Source organism: Rhinolophus sinicus, linkage group LG07 (assembly GCF_036562045.2).
Source record: "Rhinolophus sinicus isolate RSC01 linkage group LG07, ASM3656204v1, whole genome shotgun sequence".
NCBI classification, from domain to species: Eukaryota; Metazoa; Chordata; class Mammalia; order Chiroptera; family Rhinolophidae; genus Rhinolophus; species Rhinolophus sinicus.
In genome coordinates, this window is record NC_133757.1 from 43,963,122 (window position 1) to 43,977,530 (window position 14,409).

The window sequence follows — 14,409 nt, forward strand, 5'->3', positions numbered from 1 at the left end:
TTAACTGTGGGATCTCAAACGAATCATTTAACTTTTCGAGCACACGTTTCTCATCTGTAAAATGGGAATAATAATAAGACTTCACTAATAGAATTGGTATAAAATGAGCTAATAGTCAGGCCTGGAACATTATAATTATTCAATAAGTATTTATGGTTATTATTATAATAGATAGCCTCAAGAATAGTGATTGCACGAATAAGTTAATTTTGATGTTGTACTCCCCTGAAATCACAAGCATTCTGAGGAATGTTAATACAGCAGAAATGTGTGTAACAGTTTGCAAAATGGCTACCTATAATACGTTATATTCAAAGAGTTTGCATGAGCATCAGGATTTTCCATTTTTGTTTAAACTCAGAAAATCTGGCCACTTTTGACCTTCTTCCTAGTTGACAAAAATAAGCTTGAACAGAAAGAATTACAGCATCTCCCTTAACATAGGAAACATACCCCCAACTTTCCTGTGGTGTCCACCCTTCCCAGCACTGTGTCTATCATGTGTCATTAGCACTTGGATGTTATTTTTAAAGAGGTTTACCAATATATACTTCGCCCATTTAAAGTCTACAATTAAATGGCTCTTAGTGTCTTCATAGAGCAGTGCACTCATCATCACAATCGATTTTAGAACATGTCCTTTACCCTCAAAAAACACACACACATATATCTTGCTTCTCAACCCCAGTTTTGCTGTCCCTAGTCCTAGACAACTACTAATTTACTTTCTTTCCTTATAGATTTTCTTATTCTGGATATCTCATATAATGGACTTCTACAAAAGTGGTCTTTCATAAGAGGCTTCTTTCACTTACCATCATATTTTCAAGGTTAACCCAAGTTATAGCGTGTGTCAGTACTTAATTTACCTGTATTGAAGAATAACATTCCACTGCTTGTATGTAACAACTTTTGTTTATCCCTTTTTCAGTTGATGGCCATTTGGAATGTTTTCATTTTTTGGCTGTTATGGATGAGGCTGCTATGAACGTGAGTGTAAAAGTTTTTGTGTGTACATATGTTTTCATGCCTGTTAGATATATTAGTATGCTTAGGAGTAGAATTTCTGGATCATATGGTAACACTATGTTTAACCCTTAAGGAACCACTAGTCTATATTTCCAAGCATCTACATCATTTTACATTCCAACCATTTGTATAAGGGTTCCAATTTGTCCATATCTTTGCCAACACTGTTATTACCTGTCTTTTTTGTTCCATCCAAATAGTGGGTATGAAGTGGTATCTCATTGTGGTTTTGATTTGCATGTCCCTAATGACTAATGTAATGAGCATTGCTTCGTATGCTTATTAGCCATTTGCTTGTCTTCTTTGGAGAAATGTCTATTCAGATCCTTTATACATTTTTAATTGGTTTATTTGTCTCTTTATTATTGAGTTGCAATGGTTCTTTATAGATGCTAGATAGGCTATATGATTTACAAAAATATTCACCCATTCTGTGGATTATCTTTTGACTTTTTTGATGGTTTTATTAGAAGCTCAAAAGTTTTTAATGTTGATAATGTGTATTTTATCTCATTTTTCTTTTTCTTATTTATGCTTTTGGTATCATATTTAGGAAACCATTACCTAGTCTGAGATCATAGAGATTTACACCCTCTGTGTTTTCTTCTAACGGTGTTATTGTTAGCCTCCTACATTAAAGTCTTTGATACATTTTTTAGTTAAGTTTTTTATGTGGTATGAGATAGGGGTTCAACGTCCTTCTGGTCATGTGGTTTTCTTATTGTCCCAGAAACATGGTTGAAGAGAACATTCTTTCCCTATTGAACTGTCATGGAACCTTTGTTGAAAATCAGTTGACAAAAAAATGAGGGTTTAATTCTAGATACTCAATCTTATCCATTGACCTATATGTTTATCCTATGCCAGCTTTACACTGTCTTGATTAGTACATCTTTGTAGTAAGTTTTGAAATTGGGAAGTGTTCGTTGTTCTTCTTTTTCCTTCTTTTGGCTATTTTGAATCCCTTGAATTTCCATATGGATTTTAGTATTAGCTTGTTAATTTCTGCAAAGAAATCAGCTGGGGTTTTGATGAGGTTTTCACTGAATCTGTATTATCAGTGTGTAGAGTATTGCTGTCTTCATAAAATTGCCTTCTAATCCATGAATATGAAGTAACCTTCATTTATTTAGATATCCTTTAATTCCTTTCCACAGTATTATGCAGTTTTCAAAGTGTACATTTTACATGTTTTTTGTTAAACTTATTCCTAAGCATTTTATTTTTAGGATTCTATTGTGAATGGAATTGCTTTCTTAATTTTGTTTTCAGTTTGCTCATTGCTAATATATAGAAACACAATTGATTGCTGTATATTGAAAATGTGTTCTGCAGCCTTGCTTAACTCTTGATTAGTTCTAATAATTTTTGTGGATTATCTATATACAAGATTATGTCATCTGCAAATGCAGTTTTATTTCTTCTTTTCCAAATACACCTTTTATTTCATTTTCTTACCTAATCACTTGACTAGAACCTTAAGAACAATATTGAATAGAAAAATAGGGAGGTGATAACTTTATCTTATGCCTGATTTTAGAGGAAAAGGATTCAGTCTTTCATTATTAAAAATTATATTAGCTGTAGGGTTTTTTAATTAATTATTTATTTATTTTTTAGTTACAGTTGACATTCAATATTATTTTGTATTAGTTTCAGATGTATAGCATAGTGGGTAGAGATTTATATAATTTATGCAGTGATCACCTCGATTAGCATAATACTCAGCTGGCACTATACATAGTTATTGCAACATTGTTGACTATATTCTCTATGCTGTGCTTTACATGCCCATAACTAGGTTTTATTTATAGATGTTCTTTATGAAATTGAGGAAGTTCCCATATATTCCTAGCTTATGGAGTGTTTTTACCATTAAGAAGTGTTAAATTCTGTCAAATTCTTTCCTTATGTCTGTTGAGATATTCATGTAACTCTTGTCGTTTATTCTATTGATGTGGTATATTACATCAATTGATTTTGAATATCATTTTTATAGAAAGTTCAGAGGGAAGTGAAATATTTATTAGATCCATATTTCAATCAAAGTAGAAAAAATTGTTTCCCACGTTAGTACATATTTATTAGGAAATGAGAATAAATTGTAAAATGAGACATCTGTCTAATTCGAAAGTCAATTATCTTAATCCTTTGAAGAAAAGCTAGTGAGAGTTCACAATGGACCCTTCATTTCACACTACATTGATTTCTTTTAGTATCATGATTGGAATTCATAGACAGTATTAAAAGTATGAATGGTATGTCTGGATTTTAGCAATAAATATGTCATAGTATTATACTATACTTTTAAACAAAGGAGAGATATAGACCAGAGGCTTCATGAGGATTATCAGCAATACAACTGGCCATGTCAAAAGATTTCCAATAAAATGAACACATCTTAAAAGATTCACTAAGATTATGTCTTCAGCTCATCTTTCCCAAGTTTTGAACAATGACTTAGATTACTATGTATCTTTCTGCATTTTTGATAGTTGTGGCAGCATATTAGTGCCCAGTGGGATATAATTTTGCTATGATAAAGATGTAAATCCTGCCATTTGCAACAACATGAGTGAAATTGGAGGACACTACGCTAAGTGAAATTAGCCAGAAAGAGAAAGACCAATACTGTATTAATCACTTATATGTGTAATCTAAACAAAAAAACGTCAAATCGAGAGTAAAATATTGGGTACCAGGAGCTAGGAGGTGGGGAAGATGGGGAGATGCTGGACAAAAGTACAAATTGTCCTGTATAAGATGCATGAGTTCTGATGATTTAAGGTACAGCATGGTGACTTTTGTTAATAACACTGTATTGAATACTTGAAATTTGCTAAATCTTAAATGTTCTCACCACCAAAATAAGAGAGGTAACTATAATAAGCGAGGTAATGGTTGTGTTAATTAACCTCATGGGGGAATCACTGCACAAAGTATGCGTATATCAAATCATCATGTTGTACACTTTAAATATATACAGTTTTGTCAGTTATGCTTAAATAAATCTCAGAAAAAAAGAAATCTACCCTTGAGAGTTAATTAGTTAGCACAAATAGATTTTACAAGTAAATGTGTCACTGGTGAAATGAGTTTTCAGAAACTGAGCCTTTTGAACCACTACTGCCCTAGATGGGTACAGTATCAGATGAGATTAGGTTCCAGAGCCTCACATTTTACAAGCAATGCTGCATGTCTGCTGATCTGTAGGCTTCAGGCCCATCTTTCATGGGGGTCTCTGTTTCCTGATACTATGTAGGGCTGGCTGGTTCTGCAGTCATAGTAGTGTTTTATATGCCTCAAGTACACCATTCATATAAGAAACCATTGGTGTCACCTGAGGACAGAGAGAACTACCCCAGGTTTATTAGAATAGGCTGTGTGATATTTTTATTCCTATTTGCTAATAAATGTAGTTTGTCAGAAAAAAGAAATGACAAAAGTTTTATGTTTTTATTTTTTACCATTTTATTGGACTTTAATTTTTAATCATGTAATATTGGTTTTGTTATCATATTGACTTTAGTTATCATGTACTTTGCTCTGTGATTTTATTGCCTGTGTTTTGGAGAGATTCCTGTTGGGGGATCCATTCATTCAAGGTAAATAGTTCATCACTGAAAATTTTCTCATTCATTTATATTTTATAATACTAGATTTACACAAAGTTACAAAACTAATATGTAGATTTCAAATATGCCCTTTATTAGCTTCCCTAATGTTAGCATCTTGCATAACCTTACTGCAGATCTTAAAACTAAGAAATTAATGTTATTATAGTAGACCTCTCAGAAGATAGGCTTTTCTATAGTATCCTTTGTCTTTCATATTATGTTATCTATTTAAAATATTGTTTTTCAATGAAACGGGTTAAATTTTTACATCCTCACTGCCTTCAGTGTGGTTAGAATTGAAATATTATAAAATAGTTATTTTTATAGTTTGTGTTCCATTTAAATACCCTCCAATATCCTGGATGTTTATTTTTTTAAATTTGCATATAGTAAAACTCTATCTTTAGGGTTTACAAACTTATAACTTTTGACATGTACAGAGAGTCATAAATCTACATGCCATCAGGATACAGAACAGTTTCATCACCACCAGAATTCTCTTGTGCATCTTTTTTGTAGTCAACAATTCCTTCCATGCTCAGTCTATGAAAACCACTAATTTCTTTGCCATCTCTATAATATTGTCTTTTTCAGAATGTCTCATAGATGTAAACATACAATATGCTACCTCTTGTGTTTGGCCTCTTTCATTTAGCAAAATTAATTTATGTTTTTTTTATTTTAAGCATTTTAATAAGTATGTAGAAACATCTCATTTGATTTTAATTTGTATTTGTCGAATAATTAATCATGTCAGCATCTTTTCTTATGTTTCCTTGCCATCCATATGTCTTATTTGGTAATATGTTTACTTAGCTCTTTTGACCAACTTATTATTTTTTCTACTGTTTAGTTTTGAAGGTTCTTTATATCTTGGATATAATTTTTCAGAAATGTGATTTTATAATATTTTTATCCCTGTGTCTTTTTTTTTTCATTATCTTAACAATATTTTTCACAGAGCAAAATATTTAAATATTTATAAAGTACAATGTGTCATTTATTTTCTTTTATGGGTTAGGCTTTAGTGTCATATTTCAAAAATCCTTGCCTAACTCAAGGTCACACATATTTTCCCTGTGTTTTCTTTTAGAAGATTTATAGTTTTATATTTTGTACTTACGATTTTTTTTGAGAGATACTTCTCTCTCTCATATTTCTACCCATCTTATCCATTGAGCAAAGGTACTAACTGCCACTAAGGATGTAACAACTTAAAAATGTGGATGGCATAGTGAGTAAAATTGAAGGACCATGTGAATAGCCATGTCTTTTTTTGTCCCACATCCCATGCTTCAGAGGAAAAAAGATATAGGGCACTGAAAAAAACACCTTAGTCAGAAGCAAGAAAGGGAGAATTATGGAAGAGAAAATATAGTGGAAACAATGAAGAAAAGTTTCCCTCAGATTGCAAAATGAGAATGAAATATCTTATGCTCAGCATTGCAGTGAAACTTCCTGTTGGGACAATCAGGAAATTGGCAAAAACTGAAGAGAAAAGGGTTGTGTGGTATGGTAATAACCTCTCAGGACAATCTGTGGTCCCTCAAAAATGCTAATGACCCTAGTATGGGTGATACAGAAAAACTAGAGTGCTAGGCATGCTAAAGTGCCCAACTGAATGGAAAGACGAACACCACACCATGCCTCCCATTGGTGCCCAGGAAAATATAAGATTCTGGAATGATGGCATAATTTTATACTGTGGATTTGTGGTGTCTAGAACAATGACTTAAACATTCCCAAACATAGTAGAAGTGAACTGAAGTATAAAAAGTACAGGAAAATTAATATCTTGACATGGAGTTTATGATTGAGCTTCATACCTGCTCTAATTGCTCAATGAACTTAGTACATTGCATTATAAAGTGGTGCATTCTCTGTGTCTCCCTTTCTCTACAGTCTCCCCCAAAGTCGTCTTTTCTTGAAGAATGAGCTATGTCTTACTGCTTCTTATTTAACACCCGAGGCTTTACCTTACTCATATTAGACCCTGAAATAATGTTAGTGAATGAATGAATAAACAATGTTTATGAAAGTGTTTCTAAACTAAAATAGCTAAAAGTCATTATTTTAACATTTGAGGAAAAAGCTGTTGTCTCATAATTATATTCTGGTCAATAGCTTAGGCTAATCTACTATTAATTTCAAATGGATGATTAGAGATAGGTTTTTGAAAATACACAACTTTTACAGAAATATTTTCTTAAAACAAGTTTTAATGTTCAAGAGAATTTGGGAGCCATTCAAATGTGAAAAAAAATATTTATCCTTCCCATAGTTATCCAAAGGAAAGTTGCTAATATATTCAATTGTTATGCAAAAATATTTTGCCATTACTCTATTTTCCACAATAGGAAATGAAATTTGTTCTACCTATTGTATGGACTATTCATTTAATGAATTTTCTTTTCCTTTACCACTTAGCACATGAATTGGGGTTTATGAGGCTTCTTCTTTTCCTGAGAAGGACAGCAACTGAAATAGTATAATACCTCATATTATGCAACAGAGAATGTCTGATAAACTGCATGTAAATTAATCTTGATGAACAAATTATATTTCCCCTTTGAAAAGTATTCATCATAAATTGAGAAAAGACTACTGTACTGGATTTATCCCATTGGTTTTACCTTTTCCACATAGCCACTAACTTTAAATCATCTCTCCCTATTTTGTGAGTCTGGGCTGATACTCAGATTATATCTGTAGGCACCCTTGCAGGCCCCAAACTGGAGTTTGGCAAAGACCCAATGGATGCTTTGTTTCACTTGAAAATGTTGCTGTTTACATATGAATATTTTCCTTCCTAGGGGATTTCATGATGTTGTATACAATATGTTGCTTCTTCTCTCTTTAATGCATCCTTTTAATTCCTTTATGATTTCCTTAAGATTTCCTTAAAAGCTATTAGTACCAGCTTCAGGTTTAAATTTAATTATAGGAGAACTGACTCTGGGTGGTGAATACACAATGGGATTTATAGATGATGTAATACAGAATTGTACACGTGAAATCTATGTAATTTTACTAACAATTGTCACCCCAATAAATTAAAAAACAAATAACAGCAACATTATTCATTATAATGATTTTAATTTACATAAACATATATGACCATCCATGGACTAGGGACGCCTTCAGCATATAGTCAGAAGACCTGAACTCACGAAGCTTCCTTCAACCCAGAGCTGCAGCTTCTTCATTTTGTAAAATGTGGTGATATTCCCCACCCCAGCGAACTCGGTCTGAGGTTGGTTGAAGAAATAAAGTATGTGCCAGTTCTAAACTATAAAGGGCCACCTGAATATAAAGCTATTCCTATAATCTGTACATCAGGGATAACTACTTTTCTAATTAAATTCAGTCATCTAGGATTTATCTATTAGTTAAACAAATGTCAACTGAAGTTCTACTATGAGCCAGTTACTGTGCCACATCCTGGTGATGCAAGAAGTGACACAGACGTTATCTCTACCTCCAAGGTCCATTATGGAGCCATTTCTGAAACACCAAGACGTGATGTTGGAAACTAACAAAACTAATTCTAATTAGAGCCCGTAAAGGTGTTAGAACTCAATCCAGGTACTTAACCTATCTAAACTACCATTTCTTTATGTGTCAAATGGGGTGATAACTCCCATTTCAAAAACCTGTTCTAAAGATTAAGCCATGATGCAAAAGTGTTTGGCATGGGACCTGGCACATAGTAGGACCTCAATAAACCTCGCTATCACCATTTCCATTATGAATCCCATTGTTTGCTGATTTAATCACCAATATATCCTCAGTAAATTTTTCTTCAAGTCATTTGATAGCATTTTTTTTTTCACCAGGCACATTTCAATTTCAATCAATACCACATCTTTCACTATGTAGGAAATACATTAAAAAAAAAAAAAAAAGTGGAAAAAAAAAAGATGTTTCTCTATAGATTGAAATTCTATTTCCATAAGAAGCTAATTAATATGAACTATTTTAAAAAAGTATTTCCTAAAACCTATAATATTTGTACATATGCATATATATATATAGTAGCACATATACAGTATAATGCATGTATAATGTTTATATATATTTAACAAAGTAAATAACTTGGCCTTTTAATAAAAATGAATGTAGAGTATAAGCTTGTTAAAACATTAGGAACGTATTTTCTTTTCCAAAAGCGTCTCCCATTTAACAATGGGCTCGATTATTTCCTTTGAGATTTGTTTTGAAGATTTCATGCAGAATTAGAAATTAAATGTCATGATGAAATAGTGGTATTTCCCAACTGTTACTCTGTATAGTCACAGCTTTTTAAATACTGCTTTGAAAAAATTAGCTATATGATACCTGGACCTGAATTCAGATCCTTACCAGAGTTTTTGTTTGTTTGTTTGTTTTCCTTAGATATTGTATGTTTCTTTTTGTGTGTATTTGTTTCAGTTCATTTTCTTTTTAAGTTTATTGGGGTGACAATTGTTGATAAAGTTGCATAGATTTCAGATGTACAATTCTGTAATATATCATCTGTATATATCCCATTGTGTGTTTGCCACCCAGAGTTTTAATATGGTAGGGACTGATAAAATCCTGATGCTCACTGTAGCACTGTGGAGGAAGGTACTCAGCTGGAAGGATTTAAATTAGTGATGGCCAATCTAAGCCTATAAAATATTTCTTGGAAGATGTGACCTCCTGTTCTGAACACAGCCAAGCTAAATGAAAGCACATTCTATGGATAGCCTCTGGTTCTGAAGTATGTCAAGCTCAGCTTAATAAATAAACCTGATTTATGGGCATTAAATATAAAGTTTATTCACAGCTGTATAATGGATGTTTTGCAGAGACCATTTTTACATAAGCAATATTTCATTTTCCAGAGTGAAAAGAGTGAGCGCTTCATGGAAAGGAGGGTGCTCTATTTTATATGTGCTTTTTTGCACTTTCAATTTTGAGTTTGAAATACTATTTTTCTTCATTAATCTTGATGCTTTAAGTGAAGAGAAAGATGCTGAAATAAAATGGAGAAGGGCATATTTGTCAGCTCCACAAATTTTCCAGAGTGAGCTTAAGAATAATTATATTAATACATACTATTTGTGGATTATAATTATATAATTACATTATATATATAAAGATCATGTACATAAACATACAGAGATGAGTATATTACACACGCACATGCACACACACAGACACACACACATACACACACAGAACACATTCAAAAAGTGTTTTGTTTTTCAGTTAGCATCTCGAACTTTAGCACTTTTCTGTATCTTATTATTAAATATTTGATGCATACAAAATAGTATATGTAAAATATACACAAAGTATAAACATACAGCATAATAATCTCCAATATACCTACTACCCAAATTAAGAAATAGAATATTATTAATATCTGCATGTGTCTCTCTATGAAGATTTTCTTTATTATTTGTGTGTGTGTGTGTTAGTACATATGCATCTAAATACAATATGATGACAATTGTTTTTTATTATCTATTTGCTTTTAATTATGTATGCATATGTAAACGTGTTCATATATTTAATTAGACATTTTATTAGTAATTCTTTTTATAATCATTATTATGTTTTTAAGACTCATGTTTGATGCAGCTCTTGTCCTTTCGTTTCCACTGCTATATAACATTTCATTTTGTGAATATACCACGAAAATTAAACTATTTTTGGATTGCTTTGCACAATAATGAAGACTGCTGATATTAAAATTATTGAACACGTATCGAGCATTAGTTTCTGGGTCTTTGAGTGAAAGCATGTTTATTCTTACTAGATAATGTCAAATATTTTTCAACATTTGTTTACAAATATATACTCTTAATAGCCCTGTAGGATAGAAATGTTTCCCTTGGTTATATCTCAACTACTTGATATTGTCAAACTTTTACATTTTGCCATTTTTTAATGGAGAAAACATTAATTTGCATTTCTCTATATTATGAGGTTGATCTTCTATTTGCTAATCTTCTGTTCTGGACCATTGTACTTCCTTCTCTATGAAATGCCTGTTTATACTTTGCCCATTTTCTTGTTTGTAAATTTGTCTTTTCCTCATTGAATTTTAGAAATTGTTGCTTATTTTTTATAATAGTATACTGTCCATTTTACATGCTGCAAATATTTTCTCCCAGTTTATGGCCTGTATTTATCACTTAGTTTATGGTGTTTTTGGACCCTTTAGCTGCACCTCTCATTGGCTCCTGGCAAGACAAGAGAGTATAAGGACTTATTTATACTTCCAAAGTTGTAGAATAGACAGGGCCTGAGCATGGAAATAAATATTCTAACATTTGTATGCCTTCCAGTCTCCTCTTGGCACCTCTCATTTGTTGCATCCAATGGGATAACAGAAGGCCAAAAAGTGGGTCATGGCACTCATAGGGATTAGACCCTGACAGTGGAGAACAGAGAATGAATCGGGGGATCACATATGGGAGTAACAACACAGCTTATTATAATTTATTTCTGCCAAGTAAATTGTAATAGTTTTAGGTTTAATTTTTCCCTCTTTGTGAAGTCAATTTTATTTCCGAGGAAATAAAATTATAAGAACAGATTGACAGCTATGGATAGATCATCCAAACAGAAAATAAATAAAGAAATAGCAGCCCTAAATGACACATTAGATGAAATAGACATAATTGACATTTATAGAGCACTTCATCCTAGAACATCAGACTATACATTCTTTTTAGTACACATGAAACATTCTCAAGAATATATCACATATTGGGACATAAAACTAGCCTCAGCAAATTTAAGAAAATTGAAATCATACCAAGCATATTGTTTGATCGCAAGGCTTTAAAATTGGATATTAACTGCATAAAGAAAGCAGGAAATCCCAGAAATATGTGGAAATTAAAGAACATACTTTTAAGAACAACTGGGTCGAAGAAGAAATAAGAGGAGGGATCAAAAGATCCATAGAAACAAACGAGAATGAAAATACATCCTACCAAAATTTTTGGGATGCAGCAAAAGCAGTTTTAAGAGGGAAATTGATATCATTACAGGTCTATCTCAGGAAACAGATAAAATTCCAGATAAATAACCTCACGTTACACCTTAAAGAACTTGAAAAAGAAGAACAAATGAAACACAAGGTCAGCAGAAGAAAGGAAATAATAAAAATGAGAGCAGAACTAAATGAAATAGAGAACAAAAAGATAATAGAAAAAAATTAATGTGACAAAGAGCTGGTTCTTTGGAAAGATTAACAAAACTGACAAGCCTTTGGCTAGACTCACTAAGATAAAAAGAGAAAAGACACTAATAAACAAAATCAGAAATGAAAGGGGGAAGTTACCACAGAAATACAAAGGATTATCCAAGAATACTATGAAGGACTATATGCCACCAAATTCAGTAACCTAGAAGAAATGGACAAGGTCTTAGAAACATATAACCTTCCTAGGCTGAATCAGGAAGAATTGGAAAATCTAAATAGACCGATCAACAGTAAGGAAATTGAATCAGTCATGTGACACCTTCCCAAAAGCAAAAGTCCAGGACTAGATGGCTTCACTAGTGAATTCTACCAAACAATCAAAGAGGATCTAATACCAGTCCTGCTCAAACTCTTTTAAAAAATTGAAGAAGAGACAATACTCCCTAACTCACTTTATGAAGCCAACATTACCCTGATACCAAAACCTGGTAAGAATAACACAAGAAAAGAAAATTACAGACCAATATCTCTGATGAATACAGATGCAAAAATCCTAAACATAATTCTAGCAAATCCAGTGCAACAATGCATTAAAAAAAATTATACACCACGACCAAGTGGGGTTCATCCCAACAGTACAAAGATGGTGCAACATATGCAAATTGACCAATGTGATATACCACATAAACAAAATAAAAGATGAAAATCATCTGATTATATCAGTAGATGCAGAAAAAGGAAGGCTTTAAAATTGGATATCAACTGCATAAAGAAAGCAACTGCATAAAGAAAGATACAACATCCATTTACGATTAAAACAATAAAATGGGTATAGAAGGAAAATACCTTAACATAATAAAGGCCATATATAACAAACTCTCAGCTAACATAACATAATTATCAGTGAAAAACTGAAGCCCTTTGATCTATGTTCAGAAACAAAACAGGGCTATCCCCTATCACCTATGCTTTTCAACATCATATTGGAAGTCCTAGCCGAGCAATCAGGCAAGAGAAAGAAATAAAAGGCATCCAAATTGGGAATGAAGAAGTTAAATTGTCACTTTTTGCAGATGACATGATGCTATACATAGAAAACCCTAAAGACTCCACCAAAAAGCTATTAGAAACAATAAACAAATACAGTAAATTTGCTGGCTATAAAATCAATGTACAAAAGGTCCTTGCATTCTTATATACTAACAATGAAATCTCAGAAAAAGAAATAAAAAAATAATTCCTTTTGCAATTGCAACAGAAAGAATAAAATACCTAGGAATAAACTTAACGAAGGATGTGAAAGACCTATATGCTGAAAACTATAAGACATTTTAAAAATAAATTGAAAAGGACACAAAGAAATGGAAAGACATTTCATGTTCATTGATTAGAAGAATCAACATAGTTAAAATGGCCATTTACCCAAAGCAATATACAGATTTAATGCGATCCCCATCAAAATCCCAATGGCGTTTTTTAAAAGAAATAGTACAAAACAATCATCAGATTTGTATGGAACCATTAAAGACCCTGAATAGCCAAAACAATCCTAAGAAAAAAAGAACAATGCTGAAGGTATCACACTCCCTGACTTCAGCTTGTACTACAGGATAACTATAATCAAAACAATATGGTATTGGCAGAAAAACAGACACACAGACCAATGGTATAGAATCGAGAATCAAGAAGTAAACACACATAAATAAATATGAACAGATAATTTTCTACAAAGAAGCCAAAAATATATAATGGAGAAAAGACAGCCTTTTCAATAAATGTTGCTAGGAGAATTGGAAAGCCACATGCAAAAGAATGATCTGTCACCGTGTACCAAAATTAATTCAAAATGGATCACAGATCGAAACATAAGACCTGAAACAATAAACTGCATAGAAGAAAATATAGGTAATAAACTTATGGACCTTGGGTTCAAAGAGGATTTTATGAATTTGACTGCAAAGACAAGGAAAGTAAAAGCTAAAATAAATGAATGGGACTATATCAAACTAAAAAGCTTCTGCATAGCAAAAGAAACCATCGACAAAATAAAGAGGCAACCAATAGAATGGGAGAAGATTTTTGCAAACAACACCTCCAATAAGAGACTAATATCCAAAATATATAAGGAACTCATACAACTCAAAAACAAAAAAGCATACAATCAAATTTAAAAAAGGGCACAGGACCTGAAGAAACATTTCTCCCAAGAGGACATACAAATGGCAAATAGACATATGAAAAAATGCTCAACATCACTAATCATTAGAGAAATACAAATAAACATCACAATGAGATGTCACCTCACACAAGTTAGAATGGCTATCATCAACAAGACAAATAACAAGTTTTGGAGAGGCTGTGGAGAAAAAGGAACCCTCATACAGTGTTGGTGGGAATGCAGATTGGTGCAGCCGTTATGGAAGGCAGTGTGGAGGATTCTCAAAAAATTAAGAATAGAATTACCATATGACTCAGCAATCCCTCTCCTGGGTATCTACCCAAAAAATCTGAAAACATTTATCCATAAAGACGTATGTGCTCCCATGTTCATTGCAGCTTTATTTACGGTGACCAAGA

The 14,409-nt window shown here is 32.3% G+C and overlaps 1 long non-coding RNA gene across 1 annotated transcript in view; it reads left to right on the plus strand.

Annotated features, from left to right (window-relative positions):
* The first annotated feature begins 934 nt into the window (after window positions 1-934).
* Window positions 935-14,409, plus strand: part of LOC141572800 (uncharacterized) — an 81,851-nt gene continuing 68,376 nt past the window's right edge. Inside the window, exon 1 of the long non-coding RNA XR_012498295.1 lies at window positions 935-990. This is a non-coding gene — a long non-coding RNA (uncharacterized LOC141572800). The remainder of the gene's footprint in view (window positions 991-14,409) is intronic.